The sequence below is a fragment of the Sarcophilus harrisii genome, chromosome 2 (genome assembly GCF_902635505.1).
Source record: "Sarcophilus harrisii chromosome 2, mSarHar1.11, whole genome shotgun sequence".
NCBI lineage: Eukaryota > Metazoa > Chordata > Mammalia > Dasyuromorphia > Dasyuridae > Sarcophilus > Sarcophilus harrisii.
Genome location: NC_045427.1, coordinates 356918031 through 356941162, shown reverse-complemented (window position 1 = coordinate 356941162; position 23132 = coordinate 356918031). Strand labels below are relative to the sequence as shown.

The window sequence follows — 23132 nt, the reverse complement described above, 5'->3', positions numbered from 1 at the left end:
GGGTTTTCCAGAGGGCGCTTTGCAGGAAAAAGAAGAAAAGCTTATATAGCCAGGAGAGAATCTCATATAGCAGGTTGCTTTTTCTTTCTTTTTTGAGACTTCTTTGTAAATGGGTTTTTTTCCCCCTTTGCGGTGTTGGTAAATGTTGGTAAAAAACAAGTTTTGAAAATAAAATAATCAAAAGTCTTGTCTTATAGAATACATTAATCTAAAAACAACCAGCCCCAAATCCATCCCCCCTTCCCCCCCCAAACAAGAACAGAACATTTTAGAAACATTGCCTGCTTGGCTGTTATATGCAAAATAATTTAAAGTGATATAGTAACAAATTTACATGCAGACAAAAGAATTTTATTTAAATTTTAATATTGGGATCTCGGCTTGTCAGTTTACATGACATGTTGGTAAATAGGATTTTTAAAAGGAAGAAATTTGTATTTAAAAAAATAAAACTTGACCCCTTAGTCAAACATCCTTACTGGCTAGGGTTTTTAAACCTGGAGTTAATTCATTCTTGGCTCAAACTTTGAATAATGCATAACTTCTTTTCTACAGTATATAAACAGTGATGGAAATAGGTAGAATTCTTACTTTTTTGTGAAGGTTTTAGTACCTATTGTGATTTGATATTTGAAGTCAGTTAGTGGAGATGACATTGTCCTGCTTACCTATACTTTGGTTGTGCACTTTTTTCTTGCAATTTTATCTTTCCTTGTAAATTTTAATAATTTCTAACAATCTTTTTTAAGATTGAAAATAAGCATTTTAATCTGTGTAAATGTCAGTACATAAAGACTTGTGCTTTTAAAAAACGCCCTCCATGTTACTTTGTAATAATTTTTATTATCTGAATTTTGAGAGTTCCTCTCCCATTTTTATAGTCACTTTTCATTTGTTTGAATGACAGACCAGATGTAGGAAGCTATGCTTCCTCTCTCCTCTTCTCTCCTCTACCTTCTCCCTTCCTTCCTCCTCCCTCCCCCATTCTTACCCATGACTTCTCCATTCCTTAGTCAGCCACCAGGGGAGGCATATTGTTTTTTGGTTACAGTTGACCCTTTCTTCAGTTTGTAGGTCAAGCTCATCATTTCTTTTGCATATTAAAATAAAGCTTGTCACCAAGTATCCACAAAATATTGTCTATTTTTTTTAATCATCTTCTCAAATCTTCTAGTTTTAATAAGTTGTAACTATGTTGGCTTAATTTGATACATTTTAGTTACATTTATTTGAAGCCTTTTACTTAAATGTTTTAAATGGGCCTCAAGAAAATGTGGCAGATGCTTTGGGAGCTAAATAAGATATAAAATTTTTGCTTTTTAGCTGAATATATCTGGTCTGACTTTATCATTTCATATTTGATTGCATTATTAGCAGTTTGAGAATTTGACCTGTATATTCTCCAATGGAAGAGTATATGTAATATATTTTAGTTGCCTAAAACACTTTTCAAGTAAATAAGTATTTACTTGGTGTGGGCTTATTATAAGCCCCTTGTTGATAAAGTAAAAGTAAAACATTGTAGATGCTCTTGTTCAGGTAAATAGAATAATTTGTCTCTTGTTTTGTGTAAACATTTCTGAATGCAATTTTTGAACAAAAATGAAAAATTTGAGTTAATACGTTACTAATCGAAAATAGTGACTTTCAGAAAGTTGGTGTTGGTCTAAATTAAGGGTTGTGTTTGGCCTTACTGTAATTTCACAACTAATGATTCTCTTGCCTAGTATTCTATACTTATGAAAATTCAAAAACATATAATTGGGATAGAGGGGAAGGAAATAAATTAATTTTGGAAACTTAAATTCACTCTTAAACTATTTCCTTTCTTTTAGATTAGTTATGTATAGAAATTGGAAACTACTCTTAAGGGAAGTTTATTCATTTTAAGATTATTCAAACTCCTTAATGCTTTTTCTACTTAACTTTTTGGCGTTGGTACTCTTCTGTAGCTTCCCTACTAGATATCAGTTATGTATAGAAATTGGAAACTACTCTTAAGGGAAGTTTATTCATTTTAAGATTATTCACACTCCTTAATGCTTTTTCTACTTAACTTTTTGGCGTTGGTACTCTTCTGTAGCTTCCCTACTAGATATCAGTAAGTGAAAATTGGATTTAATAAGTGTTACTTTTTAAGTGTAATGTGTTTGGGGGTATGTAGGGTAGTAAAGGATACAGGGATAACGGGCTAGAACAGTAATTTTTAGACACTTATTATTATCTACAGTATAGTTTTTCCATTAAGGTTTTTAATGGCACTATATAACTTAAATTATTAAGTTGAGATAAGACTAACCTCTCTTGGCCTCTCCCCCCCCCCCCTTTTTTTTTTTATAGATCATAGATCATTTGGGGCATACAATCATCCTCTCAAGAAATTGTGTAAATAACAATGTTGATTTACTTAAAATTTTAATTAAGTGCTAAGCTAGATTAATGGAGTACTATTTGAAAAAATCAGTTATAAAGTCATTTTAATTACTGTCTGTTTACCTTGGAAAGAAAGGTTTTAGCATTCAGAATAAAAAAAAATATGAAATTTGAAAGTGTAGTATAATAAAACGAATCTTTCACTGAATAGATTAGACTTGTTATTTGAAGAAAGGGGTTGTCTTCTGAATTTGGATCACATGGACTCCAGTGATGCTTTTTATGCTGTCTTGTATGAGTTTCTTTAAATTTTTATCTTTGACTATTCTCCTTAAATATATTTTAGCTATATTATCTTGAGTTTTATCGTCCAGTGCTTGATTTGTTCCATCCAATCTGTTTATTAATTAATCACTATATTTCCAAGTCATGGCTATTATTTTGAGAGTTAATGTGGTTTCTCATGTGTAAATGTGAAAACTCCTGTAATTTTATTAGTATATTTAATAGTAATGTATTAAAGTCTTTGATCTTTGCTATTCTGTAGTCCAGTAAAGCTATCAAATTCTCTTACCTTTTTTTTTTTTTTTTTTTTTTTTTAAATCTTCCAGTGGTATGTATTTCAGGGATGTTAGTCAATAAGTATTTTATTAAGTCCTTGCTATGTGTCAGGCAGTGAGCTAAGTTTTGTACTTACAAATAAAGGCAAAAAACCCCCAAAAACCTGTCCCTTCTTTCTAATGTGGGAGACAGCACATAACTAGATATATACAAGTTATATCGACAGAGTAGAGAGAAGGTAACCCAGAAAGGGAGATGAGGGAAATAGCCTATGTGGAAGATACAATTTGAAATCAGTATTGAAGGAAATTAAGAAGCAGAGTTGTGGAAGAAGGGCATTCCCATCCTCCACTTAGTAGTAAAAGTGGTCTTCCCAAAGAGCAGGTCTGGATATGTCATTACCTTACTCAGTAAATTCTAGAGACTCCATATTATTCCCAGAATAAAAATACAAAGTATTTTTACATTACAAAATATATATTATGCTCAGCATTCAAAGCTTTTGATAACCTGCCCTCTTACTAGTCGACTGTAATACCCACTTTCCCTGCATTTATTTTTCAGTCCAGTGACACTATCCTTTTTACTTTTCTAAGAAAACACTCATCTCCCAGCTCCTCTGTATTTTCATTGACCAGTCAGTGAAATGTTTTTCTTTCATTCTTGTCTCCTTGCTTCCCTGGTTTCCCTTAAGTCTTAGCTAAAGTCTACCTTTATGGGAAGCTTTTCCTGACTCTCCAGTGCCTTTCTTCTGTTGATTATGTTTATCCTGTTCATTCATTCATATATATATATATATATATATATACACGCACACACATGTATACTGTTTATATATCCTATGTATAACTTTTTTGTATAACTTCATGTTGTCTTCTAAATTAGATTGAGTTTGAGAGCAGAGACTGTCTTTTACAGTGATAAGTACAGTGCCTGACACATAGTTGGTGCTTAATAAATGTTTATTGACTGAGTAGGGAACCTTTATTAGATAGGGAGATAGAGATGGAAATGAGAGATAGAGTTGGGAAAAAGAAGTACTTCAAAGTAGACCAGTAGAGTATGTAGAGGGGAGTAGTGTGAGAAGACTGGGCCAGATTATGGAGAATTCTAAAAACCAAACAAGATTTTTTTTTTTTTTTATTTAGTCCTAGAGATAATAGAGAACTACTGGTATTTTTATAGGTGTAATGACATGGTCAGACACGAAAAATCATCTTAGTAGCTAAGCAGAAGCTAGATTAAAGTGAAAGGAAATTTGAAGCCAGGAGTCCAGGCTCTTTCAGTATTTCAGGTGAGAAGTGATGGGGTCCTGAACTAGAGTTGTGGTTGCATAAGTGAGAGATTGTGAAGGTAGAAGTAGGATTTGATAACACTTTGGATATGTGGAGTGAATTTTTGGGCCAAAGTGATAGTGTGAAGGATGATGACACCCACAACTGTGATAATGAAATTTTAATTTTAGGCATCTACTATGTTCCAGTACTATGCTAATTGTTTTTTTCAAATATTATCTCATTTAATCCTCATCACAAACCTGGGAGGTTTTACAGATGAGGAAACTGAGGCATATAGAAGACAGCTAGGTGGTACAATGGATAACATATTGGGCCTGGAGGAAGACTCATCTTCCCAGTTCAAGTCCAGCTTCAGGCTTACTGTGTAACCCTGGGCAAATCATTTAATCCTGTTTGCCCCAGTTTCCTCATCTGTAAAATGAACTGCTGAAGGAAATGGAAAACCACTGCAATATCATTGACAAGAAAACTCTAGATGGGGTCACAAAGAGTTGGACACCACTGAAAATGGCTGAGTAACAACATTCCCCAGAGTCACTTACATAGTACCTGAGATTGGATTTGAATTCAAGTGTTAATGGTTCCAAATTCTTGGCTCTATTTACTATGTCTCATAGCCCCTCCTAGGCAGTGTTTGGGAAGTTTGGAAGTAGAAGTTAAGAGGAAAGATGATGAATTCTATTTTGAATGTACTGATTTGAGGTGCTAAGTTTTGAGTTGCCTATTAGACATCCTGTTCAAAATGTTGAAAAAGTACTTAGAGATACTTAACTTTTACTTGTGGAGATAGATTTGTGATACCTCTGTAGAAGTGGTAATTATCTACATAGAGATGATAATTGAACCCATGGGAACTGAAAGGAGAGAATGAAAAGAGAAGAGGGATTAGAATAGGATCTTGAGGGATCATGGGTGTGTGGCATAAAGAAAGGGCTAGTAAATGAGACTTAGAGTCAGTTGGACAGCTGAGAGAAACATGACAAGAAAACCCAAAAAAAGATGTGTTCAGAAAGTGATCAATATACTACAGAAAAGTCAGAAAGAATCGGGATTGGTAAAAGGCCATTAAATTTGACAATTAAGAGATCATAGGTGATTTAAGAGAAGGTAGAGCATTTAGAAGAGATGGAGAGGAAGGAAAAATATGATAGCCAGGTTGTTGGGACCAAGTGAGGGTGATGGTTGTTGTTTTTTTTTTTTTTTTAAGGATGAGGGAGGTATAGACATCTTTGTAGACTTCAGTAAAGGAATCAGTAGATAGAGGTTGAAGATAAGAGTGGGAAGGATAGTAAGAGTAAGGAATGGGATCAAAGATGCATATAAAGGGATTTGCCATGGTAAGAAGGACCACTTCTTTATCTGAGATTGAAGGGGATGGAGAAAAATGAATGGGGAAGAAGAAATTCTTGGGAATGGTTTCAAAATTCTTGTTATTTGTGATGTGAAATTCTAGGCTGAGAAGGTACTAAGGGGAGAGAGGTACAGCAGGAGGCTTGAAGAAAGAAGAAAAGTTTCAGAGAGTGGACAGTGAATCAGATAGAAATAAAATGTTTTTCTTGCTTCAGTAAGGTCCTAGTTGAGATTAGATAATATATTTGTAATACATCCCCATCACTTTCTTGTAGTTCTGTTCAGCAAAAGTACATAGGAGTAAAGGAGTGGGATAGTGGAAGCAATCCAGGGTTGGAGCTTGCAAGGACTGATAATAATGAGGGGTCAAGGATTATTAGGCAGAGTTACTGTAGAGTTGAATTGATACATTGAAGTTTTCCTATTAGGAAGAGAGTGTAATGTAGGAGTGAAAAGAATAGACCTGGGAAAGAATAGAGTTGAAAGTTGAGTTTGGTGCTTTGCCTCCTGGCCAGTGTTTATTAGGGCAGTTTAATTTGTTTTTCAGAACTACTAATGTTACCATTTAATAAAATAGGTTTTCCACAGACTGTTTTTTGGTTTGTTTTTTAACAGTTCAAAGAGGTTATATATATGCAGGTAATCTAACCTGTACTTGACCAAAAATATGATCATCCTTCTAACAAATAGTTGGTCTTCTGTTTGAGATTCCCAGTGAGAGGAAATCCTATTACTTCCTGAGGCAGTCTTTTCCATTTTTTGAAATGTTTTGGTTAAAAAATTTGTTTCTAAATTTGAATCTGGATCTGCATCTCTGCAGCTTCATCATTTCAAGTTCTGCTTTCTGGAGAAAAGCGGAATGAGTTTAATTCCTTTTCTATAGGAGAGATCTTTGAACATTTTAATGTTACAGTCATGCTCTCTACCATCATCAAGTTGTCTCTTCTATAGACCTAAAATTCTTTACTTCTAATGTTGGCATATTCTCTAGTCCCCTTACCCTTCTGTGTTTTGTACATACTCCAATTTATCTTTTCCAAATGTGGCTCCCAGAATCAAATGGATTAGTTATATAGTCTGACCAATGTGGAATGTAATGTGTTAGTTTCTTCATACTGGACACTATACCTTTCAATACAGTCTAGGATAGCATTAGTTTTTTTTCCCCTTAGAGCTGACAGTATTTATTGACTGTCACTTATAAGTTTGCATCCTTTGAGTTTGCAATCCACTTAACCCTTCTGTTCTTTTTCACAAGACATACCTAGCCATATCTTCCCTATCATGTGTTTTATCAAGTTGATTTTTTAAAAAACACGTGTATAGAACTTTCTTTATCCCTGTTCAATTTTTACAGATGATCTAGAAATAAGCAATTGTCTTTTATGATATGATAATATGATAGCCAGGTTGTTGGGACCAAGTGAGGGTGGTGGTAGTTGGTTTTTTTTTTTTTAAAAGGATGAGGGAGGTATAGACATCTTTGTAGACTTAGTAAAGGAACCAGATAGAGGTTGAAGAGTGGGAACAATTTGCTATAGATGTGGTGAGGGAATGAGATCAAAGGTTCATATGGCAACAAGGACTACCTCTATCTGAGACTGAAGGATTTAAGTTATATTAAGTAGTATAGGAAATCCAAAGCTTAACTTAAATACATTGTACAAGTGAATTCATTTTACATTTACTATTATTAGCTCAAGCAAATTTAGTTGATTTCTTAGTAAAAATAAAATACCATTCTTAGAAGAATAAATTAGTGTAAAACCTCACTGATTGATTCAAATGAGTAAGTCTAAATAAATGAAGTTTGAACAATTTCTTCTATTTTCTAGTATATTTAACTACATACAATCTGACATAGGCATGTTTATCATGTTAAAGGTCTGTTTTGCTGAATAGATAAGTACATTATGAATTTGCTTAAGAGAACCTTATTTTATTGCGAACAAAAATAGAAAAGATGTTTTTAAAAAAGTAAATCTCCAAATATCTAAATCCTATTCATGGGTCATAGGAATTTCTAAATAATATAAGTTTCTGAATTAATGAGGTTTTTACTCTGTGATCCTTAAAGTTTGAGTATTTTATTTATGTTTAATTATCAGAGGTCTTTATTTTACAGTTTCTCCTTTGAACTGATTAAAGCCACATTATATAGTTCATAGACTTAGAGCTTGAAGGGATCTTAATAAAGGATCATTGCCTCTATCTCCTCATTTTAAATTTGAGGAAACAATCCCAAACAGCTTAAGTGGCTTGCTTAAATGGTAGAATCAGTATTCGACTCCAAGACCTTGTGACTCTAAACCTAGCATTTTTTCTATTTTATCACATTGGACCAATTAGGAAGTTTGTTGAGAGTTATGAAGAGATTAAAAAAAAAACAGTACAAATTTGGGGAATTTTAAAGAGACTTAGTTACAATTTAATTTTTAATTTTGAAAAAAAGTTAGATACCAATAAAAATGAGGTTTTTTTTTTCCCTTACCAGTTCCATTAACATTTTTTGGTTGTCTTGTTTGGCCTTCATTTTAGAAGAGGACCATGACATCAGGAAGGTGATGCTATAACATGCAAGTGAATTGAATTTAAGTGAAGGAAGGCTCTCCCAAGGTCACCTGCTTCACTTTCCCCTCCAGAACCATCTGGATCCAATGGCCAAATATATATCAGGACAACTGGAGATGGCCCTAGACATAGACCTTGGCCTTTTTAAGCTAAGGTCTTCAGCAAGCTTCAATTTGATTGAGTCTGCACTCAGGGAAAAGGTAGTAATTGAGACACAAAGAATCTCCTTAGGAATCACTTTAAAGGTGACCCATTTGGTCATTAATTGGGTCCTGATTGACTCGCAATGAATGTAAACATCAGTCATTTCTACTTTGGCCAGAAACCCTGAGGGTCTTTCCTCCCAGATGAACTTTGGTTAAAGAGTTTATGAAGAAAATATTATTTTTAAATATGTCAACTGAGAACCTGAAGTCTATTTCAAGAAGTGATACTCAGAAGGTTGTTCTTTGTACCCTTTCCCTTTCTCTTGCCAATAATGCCTTGTAATAACCTTCCAGAGATCAGTATGACTTAGCTACAGAAGAACTGGGTCCTAAGGGGAATTGATTTTGAGGATATTAAGTTGATGCTTTAAAAAGAACAATTTATTTTCAAAATACATGCAAAGATAATTTTTAACACCACTCTTGCAAAATCTTGTTTTCCTAATTTTTCTTTCCCCTCACTCTCTCTCCTAGTCAGTAAATAATCCAATATATGTTAAACATGTACAATTCTTCTGTACTTAATTTCCACAATTATTATGCTGCACAAAATAATTCCCCATAGTTCTTTCTGGACGCAGATGGCTCTTTCCCCACCCCAAGTCCATTGGAATTGGCCTAAGTCACCTCATTTTTGAAAAGAGCCACACCATCAGAATTGATCATCATATAATCTTGTTGTTGTGTACAATGTTCTTTTGGTTCTACTCTTAAATTAATACTTAAGTCTTCAATAACAGTTATAGATTGGGCAGCTAGATGACTTAGGAGATAAGAGTATAATCTGGTTTCAGGAGTAACTCAGTTCAAATCTGACCACAGCTACTTAACTACCTGTATGGCCCTGGACAAATCATTTAATCTTGTTTGCCTCCCTTTTCTCAACTGTAAAATGAATTAAAGAGTGATGGCAAATCGCTATAGTATCCTTCATGAGAAAGCTCCAAATACAAAGAGTTAGAGATGACTGAAGCAACAGAATGACAACAGCAATTATGGAAGATACTTTGACTCTCTTTATGCATTCATTTATTTGTCTATTTTAGTCAGACTGGCCACTATCTTTTCACCAAACACAATATTTCTTCTCCAAACTTGGAATGTATTTCTCTTCATTTCTTCCTCACAGAATTCAGTTGCCTTAAAAAAGAACAGAGCTCAGATGCCAACATGAGGCCTTTTTTCCCTTCCTTTTTCTTTCTCCCCGTTTCTCCCATCATTGTTATGCTCTCCCTTTGGAAATAACTGTATTAATTTGTAAATACTTTGTATTTGTTAGTGTACATATTGTATCTTTCTAGTGGAATGTAAGCTCCTTGAAGGCTTCCTGTGTGTTTGTTTCCCTAGCTTCCCTAGTTCTGCAGCTACAGGTATTTTGCTACTGTGTTTCTTTCTGTGGTGTTGGGAATATTCTAACTTTTGAATGATTGCATGTAGGGTGTTAATTTCTGGATCTTGACTTGACATTCGACTACTTTTGACTTTTAAAAAAATGAATATTGGATAATTGATCTAAGGTGATAATACTTCAGACAAAGCATCTTATTAAAGAGAAAGACTCTTATTAAAAAGAATGGTACTCTTAAGACCTCAGCTAACGTGGGTGTTGCAGAGTGGTGTTGGACATAGCAGTGTACCCTGACATTTTGCTAAATAGCTACTCTTGATTATCTGGTAAGAGGATGTATAGTATAAGATGCTGAGAAGAGGTCAAGTGCCTTGCCCACAGTCACATAGGAAGATAATGATAGGGCTGGCATTAACCTGGGTCTTTTGGTGCCGAATCCAGGATTCTTTCCAAGGTGCCCAACAGCAGGGTAGGGAACAATTTGCTTCAACATTCATTGAAAAATGAAAAGTTTTATTTTCTGTTCTTGTTTTGTTTTTCTATGGAATATAACTGAATTTTGGTATCAGAATCTTAGTGAATTCTCACTCATCTCTAGATCTCTATTTTCAAGCTTTTATCCTATTTACTTATCTGCAATTAATAGTCCTGCTGCTGAAAGCAGTAATAGATTGATTTTTCAGATTTGGAGCTTGAACCTACTTGTTTCCAAAACCAGCTATCTATTATGCTACAGAAATCACAAATCCCTGTTACTTGTACTTACACACCAGGTTGTGGCATTGAAAGGCATTATCTTACAGATAATTTTCCAGATGCGGGAACCCTATAGGATTCAGAGGTAGCATATGGAGGGGGAAGCAATGGGCTACATTTTCTATCCTAGAACCATCTACTGAAACAAAGATATGAAAGAGGATTTAATTAAAGTTCTGCACTGCATGACAAAGTTAGGACTTTCAAGTCTTCTGACTATGGGACTAAATTACTTCTGCTGATCAATGACTGTTTTACCTGTCTAGCTGTTTACCTGTCTAGCTTCTGGACTATGTCATAAGCTTAGCCCATCATGGCCTAACTTAGTTTCTTTAGCAAGAATGCAATGCAGTGAAGTTGGTAAGCACTTATTTCAGCTCTTCTCCCTATGTTTTACAGATGAGACCTCTGAAGCTTCTTAGTAGAGGCTTGATTAAGGTCACACCGTGTGAATTTGTGGAAAAATTGAGGGCCAAACCAGGTTTCTTTGTTCTTGTACTTTTTCCAGATGTTCACTATGGTCAATGTTGTAGTACTAGATAGAGGATCAAGGTCAATCATTTACCATCCTGCAAAGGTTGTTGGTTTTGTTTCTGGATAAATCCTGATTTTATTTTAAACTTTTGGTTCTTTTCCCTAAAAAGTAGTCTAGTTGCTCATTGTTATCTAAGGATTCTGATTAGCTACTAGGAGTTGGCTAATAAAAGTTTCATTATTCCATATCTTGAGAGAAAGCTTAAAATTTTTTTTTCTTTACAACTGAAATTCCTTAGAGGGGAAGTTACTTAAAATTAGCTGAGAAAATTATAAGATTTGAATTTGTTTCAAAATATGATTTTTTTTTATTGAAGGAGAGTTTTATTGTCTGCAAATGTATATTTCCTCATTTACAAGAAACTTATGTGTTCCTTAATTACTTCATCAGAATTTACTCAAATAAGAGATTGGTGATACTCAAAGGACTGTTGGGGTATCTTCTCATTGTTGGCTGCTAGATTGTAAGGTTTAAAGCATTATTGAGGCATGTTTCCTTAACTTTGGGAGAACAGCTCTGCTATTTTGTTAATAATATCTGCTTTTTCTACCACAGTTTGTTGAGAATATATTACAATGTTGAGAATGTTTACCTGAGACATGAAACCATATTTTATCAGGATTCAATCGCATATTTTTTCAGGGTTTTTTTAAAAAGACCTTTTTGCTTTAAGTAGGAGAGAAGACTCAACTAAGGATATTTTTGCCGTATTGCTTCCCTGTAATGACAATTATCATTAGTATAGCTATGTCATTTTTTTTGTTTTAGTTTTGAATATGGATAATTCAAAAGAATTTTCTATATATATATGTACATATATTTGTATATGTATGTATATATGACTTTGTAAATTCGTGACTCAGATACTCTTTCCCCCAGTTTTTATTTTAAACTTTCTTCAGAATATTATTTTAATGTGCCAGGGATAGTTTCACTGAAACCTGGGAAAGACTTTTATGAGCTGATACAGGATGAACTGAGTGGAACAAAAACATTTTAAATAATAACATGTAAAAACAAATAATTTTCAAAGATTTGAGAACTCTGATCACCAACTGTGACTGCATAAGAATAATAATGAAATATGTTATCATACTTCCCAACAGGTGATAGATTCAGAGTACAAAATAAAACAGTGTTTGTGTATGATCAGAATTTTGGAATTTATTTTGTTTGACTATTATTTGTTGCAAGAGTATCATCTTTATCCCCTTCCCCACCCCCCATGATTGGAATGTGCAAGAAAAAAAATCATTTTTTATTCGAAAGCAAAGCAAAATATAAAAGATTATGTTTGTAAGAATATTTTCTTTAGAGTAGGATACTGGGGCAGCTAGTGGTGCAGTGGATAGCGCACCAGTCCTGAAGTCCGAAGGACTTCAAATGTGGTCTCAGACACTTAACATGTCCTAGTTGTGTGACCCTGGATGAGTCACTTAACTCCAATTGCCTCAGCAAAATAAATAAATTTAAAAAGGAGTAGGATACTGACGAAACCAGGGTCATAGGTTTGGTCAGTCTTGCAGAGAAGAAACATTGATTATAGGCAGACCTAACTTATAAATCACTTTGTTATTTTGTGTTATCAGTTTAAAGTTGACTTAAGCATCAGTGTTACTGCTATTAGAAAGCCCCAAAGACCCAAGGATATGCTGATTTACTAACATTGTTATGAGGGAAACACTTTACTTTCTTTTTATTTGTCAACCCAGCATATTTTGGAAAAGAACCAAACAAAAAGACACTGAGGAAAGCAGTGCAGTACATAGCATACAATTCTAATTGTTTATCTATCTCATTTGTGTCCATATGGCTGTAAGTATAAAATTAGTAGCTGGAACTCTAAGGTTGACAAAAATTGCTCTGGAGCCACCTTCATTTGTCCTTTCACTAGTAGGAAAGAAGGAATATAATAAAGTAGTCCATTTTTTGAAGCAAGAAGCTAAGAGTGACTTGCTTTCCTGTTATATGTTAAATTGAAATAGTCAATACTCACAATTTACCCTTGGTTTTAGACTAAAAGGTCCTGAGGTGAATGATCCCCCTCTTCTGGTTAAATGTGATATTGTCTGACTCTAGGTTGCCAAAAATAATGATATAGTTAATCCTTTTTTCAGGCAGGATCAAGAATCCTGCTTTGAAAATCTCCCCCTCCCCCTTAGTATTTTATTTATCCAATTATATGTAAAAATAGTTATCAACATACACTTTTGTAAGTCTTTTGAGTTCCAATTTTCCTCCCCCCTTTTTCCCTTAATACTCCCCACTCCGAGACAGCAAGCAATCTGATATAGGTTAGCTATGTACAATCATTCTAAACATTTTCATATTATGGAAGAAAATTTAGAACAAAAAGGAAAAGCTATCAGAAATATAAACTAAACAAATAAAAAAGATGAAAATAGTATGCTTTGATCTTCATTCACTTCTCTTTCTGGATGTAGATGACATTTTCCATTCCAAGGCTATTGGAATTGTCTTGGATCACTGTCTATCATAGTCGATCATTTTATAATCTTGCTGTTACTATGTATGTGTGTCACTGTATCCACAAAGGGGACACATTTATTTAAAGTTATTTTTCTTCCTTTTTAAATTTTTTTTTAAGATCTTCTTTGTCTCTTCTTCCTCATTCCATCCCCAATTGCAGAAGTTTGGGAAAGTAGGAAAAACAAAATCCCAGTTACAAAAATTGAAGAGTCAAGTAAAATAAACTGTCACAGTGGTTCATACATATTCTTTGATTATTATTTGGAGAATGGCTCTTATACTGAAAATTTTGAATGAATTTCTTGTATATCTTAGAAATGAGACAGATTTTTTCACAAAAACAGTGCAAAAAATTTCCCCCTATTTACCTCCTTTGCTTCTGATTTTGGCTGTATTGCTTTTGTATAAAAATGTTTTAAATTTTAGTATAAACAAAATTGTCCATTTTATCTTCTGTGACCCTCTTATTTGGCCATGAACTCTATCCATAAATTTAACAGATAATTTCTTCCTTGCTTCTCTGATTTGTTCATGTTCTCCTTGATGTCTAAGTCATATACCCATTTGGAGCTCATATTTGGTATATATGGTCTGAAATGTTTCTGCCATAGTCCTTTCTAGTTTTCTCAGTAGTTTTTGTTGAATAATAAGCTCTTGCTTATCTAACAGTTTGTATCTTTGGATTTATCCCTAATCTATTTTACTGATTAACCTTTCAATTTCTTAACCCAGTATTAAATTGTTTTGGTGATTACTGCTTGAGATGTGGTAATGCTAGGACCCCTTCCTTCCCATTCCCCGCCCCACTCTCCCACTAATTGTTTTGAGATTCTAATTATTTGATTCCTTTTTCAGTCTGCCTTGGAATTTTGACTTGTTTGTAAGCAATGAACAATAGAACTAACTTGGGCATCCATTTCTGCACCTTTCTTTAGGTTAGAGACTCCATGTATGTATCTGGCACCTCTAGTACATAGTCTTAGTTCTCTTTCAGCTTCTGCAACCTGGAATGCTCTTTGAATAACATTCTCGGCTAGACAATTTCCAGTGTCCACATGCTGACTGACGCTTGGAAGTATGATTCACTTTGATTTTTCTTGAATTTTTTGATTAGGAGTTGGTACATTTTCTAGATCTTTATGGAGGAGTAGTATTGGGGGAACAGGCTGTACTTCCTGCTATCTTAACTCCTTTATTTTTCATAAAATAATATAGTTTTATTAACATAGCCATTGTCATAGAATGACATTAAGAGGTCTCTGTTGTTGTTATTCTGATTAAACTTTTGATTCTTTTTCAACAATTTATGTAGCCAGTTGACAAGATATAGTCCTTCCATGTTTTCTCATTTTGTGAAAGTTTTATCCATATTTCCCTATAAATCCTTCATTGAAAATTTACCCAATAAGCAGTGGCCTACCTCTCTCTTTTTAAATGTTACTTTTTGGTTTTTATGTCCTCTAAATTTCCCCTCTTCATGAATGAATTCCTTATAACATTCCTTATAACAAGGAATAAAAAAAGAAAACCTAGTTCATTAAAACTGACTCATTATTTTATAACCTTTTAATTTCATGGATGATAATTGCCTCACTCCTCTAGCTAGTCATCTGTTGTCTCATCCTCCTTGAAATGTAAGATTTTGTAATGATGAAAAAATTTGTAAAACTACAAGGTGAGGTGTAATATTCAGGAAATTTTAGTTTTTCCAGTAACACAAAGTATTCTCTTCTCTTTTTCCCTTCTCCATTTCATTCATATATCCACAAGAGTTTCTATAGCTATTCTTTTGCCTGCAATTCAAAGACTAGACTCGTAGATAAAAAAAGCAGCTATTGGAGAAGGTTTACCTGTTCTGGTTGACGTAGAGAAGTCTTAACTTTTTAAAATTTTTATTGAGGAGTTACCTGATTTGTGAGCTGAGGCATGACTATGAATTTATATCGGGAATAAGTGAAATCCCTGTGTTTTGCTCCTGGAAGTTTAGTGAATCAAATTCCTGCAAGTTCATATAACTGTCTAGAGAGACATGATATATGAGTTGATGGCTTTAAGTTTCATTAATACCATAAGATGTGTTTAAATTCATGGGCAAATATCTAATTTTGCCTGCCTTTTATTGAACTGAATTCTAGTATGGTCACTTGATTGCACTGCAGTAAGTCAGATAACCCTAATTTCCCTCAGCTTAAACCTAAAGTTTAGCTTTAAAAGTAGTGTTTACAAATTACTGGAAGAAGTGAGAGCTTCTTGGCCTGATTGAGTATAGTTTTCCTGAGTGGGTTTGAAGAGAATGGAAACCGAAACTATGACCTATGACTATTTGAATATATTCCAGAAAGGAATTTAGTTTTCAGGTCCCTGAAAAAATAAAACAGGAGATAATTGCCCATGAATGGTGCCTTAATGGTTCTGACTTTTAGAACATATTTTTTAAAGTATTCAAACATATTTGGTCTAGTTAACTTGCCTTGAATTTTTATGAACTTTTATCATTAACATTTGTGATTGTTAAGATTTAAAAACAAAAACCTAAATAATTTAAGTAGTTAAAAACTTGTGTCCTTGTTTTGCCTTCCTGAGTTGATGACCTACAATAATACAGTAAGAAAATTTCTACAGCTTTCACTTGTAGCTTGAGCTTTTTATTCAGAATCTTTTTTTAAAATGTATTGTATCTTTTATTTTGTGGAATTGTCTAGGGGAGTTGGACTTAAAAAGAATAATCAAAAAGTGGATTTTCAATTAATTGTTTTTTTTAATTGGCTCTGGAATTATGCCTCATGTACGGTGTGATTTTTAGAGTGAGCCCTTATTCCTTGATGTGCAGTATTTTCATGTTTTCTTGTAATAGATCAGAGGTTAGGGTGTGTGCTTTTTTCTCTAATGTAGATTTTTTTTTTTAATTAAAGCTTTTGCTTTTCAAAACATACATGGAAAATTTTTTTAACACTGACCCCTTCAAAACCCTGCATTCCAATATTTTTCTCCTTCTTCCCCCCACTTCCTTCCCCCAGATGGCAAGCAATCAATATATGTTAAACAAGTTTAAAAAAAAATGTTAAATCCAATAGATATATACATATTTATACAATTATTGTGCTGGACAAGAAAAATTGGATCAAAAAGGGAAAAAAATGAAAGAAAACAAAAATACAAGCAAATAAAAACAAAAAGAGTGAAAATGTTATATTGTGATCCACATTTTGTTCTCGCAGTCTTCTCTCTGGTTGTAGATGATTTTCATCATAAGATCATTGATTGCAACTGGCTTCAATCATCTATTGAAAAGAGCCAGGTTCATCAAAATTGATCATTCTATAATCATTTTGTGCAATGATCTGCTTCTACTCATTTCACTTAGCATCAGATCATGTAAGTCTCTCTAGGCCACTCTCATGTCATCCTGCTGATTGTTTCTTATAGAATAATATTGTATAACATTCATATGCCATAACTTATTCAGCCATTCTCTAACAGTTTCTTGACACTAATGTAATAGGATGTTCATCAAAAAAGTCTATAAGAAACCATTTGAAAGTGCAAAGAGAGATAGAATCCTTAACTTTCCTCATCACCTCTACTTTTTTTTGGGGGGGGGGCGTTTTTAATACTGTTGTTGATGGTTAAGTTAAATGGTATTAAATATAGAATTTAATAAATGGTGTTAAATATAGTATTGTGAGGATTGAACTTTTTCACTGAAAACTAGTTATTTTAAAATGGTTTGTAATATGTGTATAAATTTTAAAATAATATTTAAATAAATATTTATAAATATAAATATATTATAATTTAAGCAAATCAAGTATTATAAATATTAATAAGTCAAATATTATTTAAATATTTTATATCATAAGTTTTATTTTTATATAATGCTTTACGTTTTATGTAACATTTCACAAAGTAATTTTCCTATGACAACCTTTTGAGACTTAAAATTTAGGTTGCTGGTATGATAAAACAAATTTATATTGTGTTTAGAATATAAATGATAAAAGTTCTTAAGTAATTTAAGTGTAGTATGGTACATTTCTGTATAACTACCATCAATATTATCATGATGCAGTTGAAAGAGTATTAGATTTATAGTTTAGAGGACCTTTGTTCCAAGCTCTGTTCTGCCACTTATTACATACTGTGTTCAATAAATTAACTTCTTTGGTTGGCAGTTACCTCATCTATAAATGTTTGGACTAGAAGATCCCAAAGTTTTTTTCCTTTTCAGCTCTTTATATTATTATCCAGTTCTATATCCAGATTCTGAACTTATAAATAGATTCCATTTATATGTTATTTTACAACAAAGCACTTTGTTTTTAATTCTGTGAAGTGTATAGTACAGGTAATTTCATTGAAAAAATTGAAACAAAATTAGAATTAACCCAGGGCCACCTCTGTGGCAGAAGTCACATTTGATCATTCTTTTAACTTCAGGTACAGTGTTTTTTCCCCATGCTTCCTCTTGACTAATTGAATTGTTGACTTCAATTTTATTTTTCTCTAATGGACTCAGTTTTATTAGTGAACAAAGTTTAATCTGTACCTTTATATCTGAATTTCCATGTGGTGTGTCTTTGTGGTGATCCACAGGGAATTTTCTTTTTGGATGGATAAAGAACTTAAATTCTGTTCTTCATGTACATAATTCTTTTTGTTTTACATTAGCTTTCTAAAAAATTTGTAACAGGAGCAGAACACATTGTGTACTGTTATAATGTAGTTGTCCTATATTTTAAGAAATGTGTTTCTAAATAATATCTACCAGGTTGCTTCTATCATATCTATGTAGATTCCTTTATCATCTGTAAACTGAATTAAAAAATTTTAAAGTGCACATGGTTTTATAAAGATAATATATTAAAAATTCACAATTTTATTTTCATCAGTACTTCTATTGTCACTTCAATCAAGATGAATACATTTCAGTAGCAATGTATATGGTTATAATGCATAGACTGAAATATAAAAGTAAACATTGCATCTTCCCCTGTATCTGGTACACATTACATGCCATAGTTGGCCTCAATACATGCATGCTTCAATTAATGAAGTGGGTATGGAGATAAGTTCATTGTTGAGAAGAGAATGTACTATAGATAGAAAGTCTTCACGTGTGTGTGTGTTAGATATTTCCTAGGGCAAATTGGGGTCTTTCTAGTATTTTATTAATTTCTATTCAAAGCATGGGAGAATGTCTTTGTTTCTTGGTGGGGTTACTCATTCAAATGATATTTTGAATTTCATTTTGATGATTTGTGAATTATCCAATTGCAGATTATATTTTTATTTTTACACATTTGCTCACTAGTCTACAAATAGTTTAATCAGAATGCTAGCATGCTATCTAATTGTCTCTTCCCTACTCATAGCTCTCCACTTTGTTTTTATGGTTAGAAAAAGGTGAAACATTACAGGTTGCTTCTGAAAAAGCATTTTGAGTTATGCATAACTTTAGAGGTTATTTTCTGATTTCAACTTGAATTGTTATACTTATAATCAGTGGAAATATTTATGATTTTATAATTTTTTGGTACAGTTATTTAAATGTATATGTAAATTTTTTACACAAGTATTTGTACTTTAAAATTTAAAACACATTTGTTAAATTATTTTTCATTTTCCATGAATCACATTTAATAGGTTAGTGGTTTCCTTCTAAGTAATAATCATACCCTAATCTTTTTAGATTAGTAATTCCTAAGAAATCTAACACAAACGTTCCATATATAATAGACCTTCTTTGGGGGTTATTAAGAATAAGACATAATTGGTCTGGAGAGATTTTTATATTGCTGAATACTGCAAAACAGTAGAAGTCAGCCTGGATTTGAACTAGATCATGGTGATTCAAACCCAACTCTCTAAACATTATTACTAGCTGCTTCTTGTGTGACCATGGGCAAATCACTTAAACACCTTAAGCTTCAGTTTTATTGCCTACAAAATGGAATTACTAGTAGCACTTACCTCATGGGTTTTTGTGAAGGTCAGTGAGATAATGTATTTTGTAAACTTTGGAAAATCCTTTCAAACATTAAAGTAACATAGAGAAATAGATGTCATTTATTGTCATACTTAATTTTCTTGATGGAATTCACATACAAATGATCTTTAGACAGATTGCTGTCTTAATGTTACTGTTACATCTGTCACTTATTGGTACAAGTATATCCAGCCTCAGACACTCACTAGCTATATAACTTTGAATAAGTCACTTAACTGCTTTCTTTCTCAATTTCCTCATCTGTAAAATGGGGATAATAATAGCATCAACCTCACAGGATTGTGGTGAGGACCAATTTTGTAAAAACCATTTAGCACATTCCCTGGCTTGTAAGAAATGCTATATGAATATTCTGTGAGAAAAATATCCCAGAAGGTTTCATATTGTTGTCTATTTATGTAGTGCATAAGTCCACTGCACAGATCCATGTCCAACCCCTTAATTTCACAGATGAAAAAGCTGAGATTCAGAGAGATTAAGTGGGTTTGATGAAATCTTTATCTTCCTGGGCCAAGTATAAAAAGACATAACATAACCTCCCAAGAATTATGAAAAGGGGTAATTATTACAGACTTCTGGTGATTGTCATAGACACAAATAATAGTGTCAGAGAAACCTAAAAATGTTGCAGAAATGAAAAGTCTTGGTCAAGAAACTTGAAGATAGAAGAGCACAAGTGATGTTTTTGTTACCACTGAATAGAAAAGTTAATTTGAGAGGTGAAAAATTGGCTCTAGGATAAAGTTTCATCTTACATCAAGAGTTGAAGGATTTCTTTTAGTGTGCCCTATAGAGCTTTCCTTCTCATTTAACTACTTGCTATTTCTCTGTCCTTTCCTTTTCTTCCTTATTTGGGGAGTCAAGCCATCCAGAATAAACACTTCTTGAGATAAAACATTTTGACTCATAACTAATGTCAAATTGCTATGCTAGATTGTAGTAATTTGTTCTAAGAAAGGGTTGAAAAGAGATACAAAAAAAGGGAAAAGAAACATCAAAATTTTAAAAGATATCCATTATAACCATCATTATTAAAATATTATACTAGAAATACTAGCTATAGAAAAGAAAAAGAAATTAGAGGAATAAGCATAGGCAACAAGGAAACAAAGCTGTCACTTTCTGCAGATGACACAGTATACTCCGAAGACCCTAGAAAGACAAAACATAGGAATAAAAGTCTAGGTTAATTCTCCTAATGAATATTGATGTAAACTTTTAAAATTAAATCTGGCAAAGAGATTTTAGCAGTCTTTCACAAATGTCATATAATATGACTAGGCCAGTTTTATACCAGGAATGCAGATTGATTCAGTATTAGGAAAACTATAAGGATAATTGATTACTGATAACAAAACCAACAAAAATCATGTTTCTATGAATAGATACAGGAAACACTTTTGACAAATATAAAAACATTAGAAAGCATAGAAATAGATGTTTTCTTAAAATAATAAGTAGCGTTTATCTAAAACTAAGACCAGTCGTCATTTGTAAGAGGGATAAAGAAACCTTCCTGGATCAGGAGTAAGTGAAGCAAGAATGTCTGTTGTCACTATTATTATCCCATATTGTACTAGAAATGCTACCTGTAACAAAGAAACAAGAAAAAACCAACAACGTTAGCAAGTTGAAGGATATAACATAAAGCTGCACCAGTCACTAGCATTTCTCTTTGTCAATAAACCAAGCAGGAAATGATAGACATTCCATTTAAAATAACTATAGAGGGGATAAAATAGTTAAAATTACTTGCTAATATATCTCTAGAACCTACATGAACAATTTTGAAACACTCTTCACACAAAAAAAGACATACAGATAACTGGGGGAATATTAATTACTCTTGTGTTGGAGTCCAGCTCCAATGAATATTGAGAGTCTGATCATGAATTTAATATTCATGAGCCACGTGGAAATTAATTTTTGTTTTATTAAAACAGAGAGCCAGAGTTTATATACTCAAGCTAATGTTGCATTATCACTAGATACCTCCAGGTGGCACTATGCACATTCCAGGGTTAATGTATAGATCAAACTTGGACATTTCAGTTTGACATGAAGTAACAAATAACGATGTGCTTATTATAAAAGTTATGAATAGCAATAACTGACAATAACAATATATTTATCATAACAAGAGTTGTAAATAGCATAGTTGTGATGCCTTGTTCTGTTACATGTATTCATCAAGATTTATGTTGAGCATGTTTTTTATTCATTGTTAAAGGGAGAAGGTAAGCCAATGCTTTGAACTGCATGTTTTACAGAGAGCAGATCTCAAGTAATTTCTGTATATGGACTTAAAGTCAAGACTGTCAAGGAAGTTCATGAAAAAAAAATGTGAAAGGTGTTTAATAATTCCAGATCTCAAACTATACTACAAAATAATAATTATTAAAATAATGCAGAGCTAGATAAGAAATTGAGTGGTTGATCAATGGAATATTGATTGATTGATTGAGTCATATATACAACATAGAAGCAAATGAGCATAAAAGTCCAGTAATTCATAAATTTAAACATCTAAGTTGTTGGACAAAGAACTTAAATATTAAGTGACAAAAACTGTTCTATGTTTGGCACATCTCTAAAAACTTGCCTTTTTTTCAAAGTCCTTTGTTAATTATTATAATAATTACTCTTGATTATTATTATGATTATAATCATTATTCTTATTAGATATGTCCAATATTTCTGATTTTCTTTATTAATGAAGTTTTAAAATTCTACCCATAGTAAATTTTAGTTAAGGACATATATCAGAGAAATAGGTACATTCAGGAAGTGCCAGAGAGGTATCATATTAACTTTTCTAAAATTCTTAGTTGTTTAAAAAAAATTTTAATGAGCAAAAATCCAACTTAATCTCTCTCCCACTTTTTCTTCTCCATTAATACAGAAGAAAATAACAAAATCCATTTTGCAAAGATTAAAAAGTTATGCATAACTAATATCATTAATTGATCATGTCCAAAAAAATTCTCAAACTGCATTCTGAATCTCATTATCGCTCTGTTGAGGAGATGGATGGTGTATTTTATCATGAGTGTTTTAGAATTGTTGGTTTTTTGAATGTTGGAGGGGATGTGGGAAAACTGGGACACTGATGCATTGCTGGTGGAGTTGGGAACAGATCTAACCATTCTGGAGAGCAATTTGGAATTATACTCAAAAAGCTGTCAAACTGTGCATATCCTTTGACCCTACTGGGCTTAAATACCAAAGAGATATTAAAGAAGGGAAAGGGACCTATATGTGCAAAAAATGTTTGTGGCAGCCCTTTTTGTAATGGCTAGAAACTGGAAATTGAATGGATGCCCATCAATTTGAGAATGGCTGAATAAATTGTGGTATATGAATATTATAGAATATTATTGTTCTGTAAGAAATGACCAGCAGGATGAATATAAAGAGGCTTGGAGAGACTTACATGAACTGATGCTGAGTGAAATGACAGAACCAGGAAATCATTATACACTTCAACAACAATACTATAAGAGGATCAATTCTGATGGAAGTGGCTTTCTTTGGCAATGAAAGGATCCAAATCAGTTCCAGTTGATTAGTGATGAACAGAACCAGCTACACCCAGCAAAAGAACACTGGGAAATGAGTGTGTACCACAACATAACAT

At 32.8% G+C, this 23132-nt stretch overlaps 1 protein-coding gene across 1 annotated transcript in view; it reads left to right on the top strand.

Annotated features, from left to right (window-relative positions):
* The window catches only part of RCOR1 (REST corepressor 1), a 108541-nt gene that overhangs the window by 1468 nt on the left and 83941 nt on the right, over positions 1–23132 (top strand). The window lies entirely within an intron of this gene.